The sequence below is a fragment of the Pinus tabuliformis genome, chromosome J (genome assembly GCF_031772625.1).
Source record: "Pinus tabuliformis cultivar Carrire ecotype Pingquan chromosome J, CPIR1, whole genome shotgun sequence".
NCBI classification, from domain to species: Eukaryota; Viridiplantae; Streptophyta; class Pinopsida; order Pinales; family Pinaceae; genus Pinus; species Pinus tabuliformis.
This window is the reverse complement of record NC_142295.1, coordinates 657,173,009-657,176,847: the sequence shown is the minus strand read 5'-3', so window position 1 is coordinate 657,176,847 and position 3,839 is coordinate 657,173,009.

The following is a 3,839-nucleotide window of genomic DNA, read 5'->3' as shown; positions in this document are numbered from 1 at the left end:
TCTTTCTGATACAGATAATCTTCCATCTGCATCTTCCACAGTGAGAAGTTTTGGTCGTTAAATTTCTCAACCCTAAACTTACCATCTTCCGCCATTGCTCCCACTCGAACCAAGAACCCTTCTCTCTTGCGAGTTTGTCAGCCAAATAGACCTTCAACTCTGATACCAGTTGTTAGGAAATTATATATTACAGAGCAATGGAACACATAAAATATTGCAGAAATATAAACACAAAAACACATAAAACCAGAGAGACACAGATATACGTGGTTCACCCGGTTTGGGCTACGTCCACCCCGAACAGCCAATCCTTCCTTTCTATTGTCCAACAAAATGAAGAGACATAACCTACAACAGATCCGCTGTAATATCCTTTATTTTTTCTCACAGTCTCACCTCTCTGTTTCTCACTCGGAGAATACACATCTATTACACAACCTCAATACAGTGCCCTCATACAAAGAGAGGGGTTTCCTTCTAGGGCAAAAAACCCTAAACTAAACATAAGTTCTACCGTCAGATCATCCGCCTAATGAACGACCCAGATTGACTAGAAATTACTATACTTTTACAAGGCAATTTTACATATGTTTCTAGCTTCGGGGGCGCTGCCTCCGAAACCCCTACAGGGGGGACAAGTCCCCCCCACACCCCCCCACGTGGATGGGTGTACAAACTTCCTGGGTATACATCCGGCTGAAACAAAGACCTCTAAATAATCATGCTCCACACCCAACAGGATTATGAGCGACATATGGTACTCAAATATTGCTACTATATACACAAGTACATCTAGGATGAGATGTATTTCTTGGACATATCCTTGCTTACGCAGCCTATCGATACATTGTCAAGATTGAGAAAAAAATTAAACAGAAGAAGTGAGACTTTGGATATGTGAATCTAAGGTAAGGGAAAGGTGCCCCCAAACCACAAAACAAAGGACAAATCCAAGGTTGGGCAACCCAGGAAAAGACACTGAAGCCGCAAGCGAAGAACAACACCACGGAGACAAAGAAGGACATGTGAAAATGGTGTGAGTTCCACGAGAGCCTCACTCACAACAAAAGTGAGTTTCGGGCCAAGCAGCCAATGGTGACAGAGTTGAAGGCTTCCGAATCAGATGCATGTTCCAACTCTGAGTCAGAACCCGACAAGGGGAATGACAATGGGAAGAAGATTATTGACGTGGAGCCTAGTGCCACCATTTCCACCGCAAATATCCAAAAGGATGAGCCTGAAGATTTAGAGGATGGTGAGCACCTCTTCCACTCATATATGTGGGTGAAGGGTTCTTTGCTACAGTTCATTATCGACAATGGGAACCAAAATAACCTCATTTCAGCAGAGGTCATGAAGCAGTTGAGCCTATCGACCACAACACACCCACAATTATACACCATCAGGTGGCTTCACCAAGGACGATATCTCCACGTTAATCAACAGTGTTGCCTTCCCTATAACATCATTCCCTTCACAGATGAGGTACTGTGTGATTTTTCTCCTCTTGAAGTTTATGATGTATTATTAGGCCAATCATAATTGTGGAAGTGACATGTTGTGTATGAGTCTAGGCCTCACACTGTTATTATTACTTTAGGCAATAAGTTGTATAGGATACCAGAGGTAGCACTGCCTACCACCATTTCTTTGATCACTACAAAGAAATGTAGTAAGATCATTTCCCAAACAAGAAATTTGTTTTCCTTATGATTCGCCCTTAGGGCAAGAAGAAGATTATGGCCACGACCTCCAGACAAGGCTCCTCTGCACAACAACAATAGATGGACAAGGTCGTGGACGAGTACAGGGACATCTTCACCTCACCCACAGGGGTACCTCTACACTCTTAGGTCAAGCATTCCATCGATCTAACCCAGGGTGCGCTGCTACCCAATGGACCAATCTATCGACGCTATGTTATGGAGAACGATGAAATCAAGAGGCAGATTCAAGAGTTGTTGCAGAAAGGGCACATCGAGCCAACTTCATCACCCCATGGGAGGCCGATCGTGCTAGTACAGAAGAAGGATTAGACTTGCAGACTTTGTACTGAGTATTGGGCCCTAACAGGATCACTGTCCAGAATAGGTATCCAATCCCACAGATTGATGACCTTCTAGACTAGCTCAAGGAGGGGAAATATTTCAACGAAATTGACTTGAAGACTGATTATCGCGAGGTACCATTCAAACCCTCAGATGTGTGGAAGATTGCCTTTAAATCCAAGGAGGGCATTTTCGAGTGGCTGGTCATGTCTTTCCGGTTGACGAATGCCTCCGCAACCTTCATGAGGTTGATGGATGACATCTTGCAACCCTTCACTAACTCATTCATGGTGGTGTATTTGGATGGCATCCTGATTTTGAGCCAGAGTTGAGAAGAGCACCTCCACCATATTCGACAAGTCCTCCAAACCCTGCGACAACACAAGTGTCGTGCCAATTTGGAGAAATGCACTTTTGGGATGACCCGGGTTCAATATTTGGGGTATATCATTGATGAGCGAGGTGTGCATGTGGACCCAGCCAAGATACAAGTCATTTTGGATTGGTCATCCCCAACCACTCTGACAGAGCTCCGCATATTTCTGGGTGTTTCAAATTTCTACTGCAGGTTCGTGTTGGGGTTCTCTCATATCACTTGGCCTTTCAGTCAAGTCACCAAGGGAGGAGTGAAATAAAATTTCTTTTGGTCTGAATCCCAATAGAATCCATTTTCTAAGTTGAAGCATCACCTTTGCTTTCCACCAGTGCTCATCTTACCAGACCTGCAACAACATTTTGAGATTGAGAAAGATGCCTCCGACTATGTTATTGGGGCATTTCTTACTCAACAGGGGCATCCAATGGAATATCATAGTGAGACACAGTCTGAAAGTATCCCACCTATGACAAAGAGATGTATTCTATTGTGCATGCATGTCGGTAATGGAAGCATTACATTCTAGGGAAGGAAATGATCATCCACACAAACCACCGACCCTTGCAGTTCATACAGACACAAGGGAAGTTGCATAAAGATCGCCATAAAATATGGTCCACATACCTACAACAGTTCCATTCGAACATTGAGTAAAAGAAGGGCAACACCAACACTTTTGCACACTGCCTCAGTCGACCATTAGTCATACCACTGACCATTGTGCTCGACTCTTGTGGGCTCGAGAATTCGGAGTGGATGCATCATTACAAGAGAAATTCAGAATTCGACAACACATACTAAACACTCCTTGAAGGCAAGAAAATTCCAAAATTTCACCTTCAGGATGCACTGTTATGCCACTTGGGACACCTTTGTGTTCCTTCAAGCGACCATACCAAGATGATTTTGGAGGCACACTACAGTCGAGTCGCTGGACATTTTGGGGTAAAGAAAGCAGTGGTAGTGTTGCAGAAGTATTTTTATTGATCGAACCTTTGACAAGATGTTGGGAAGTACATCAGATCCTGCGCCATTTCCGAACCAACTGTTAAGAAGCAATGCCTATATACTCCTTTTCCTACTCCTAGTCAACCTTGCGAATCCATCTCCATGGACTACATGTCAGGTCTTCCTTATACTAAGCATGACAACGACTACGTTTTTGTGGTTGTCCATGGATTCTCTGAGATGGCCGTTATGGCACCTGCAAAAAGAGTATCACAACATAAGCCACTGCTAAGGTCTTCTTTGAACGAGTGTGGGTACACTTTGGGATCCCACACTCCATTATCTCAGATTGGGACAACGGGTTCCTAAGTACATTTTGGTCAAATCTATGGTCGATGTTGGATACCAAGGTCACTAAGTCCACGACTTTCCACCCCCAAAATTATGGCCAAATAAAGGTTGTCAAC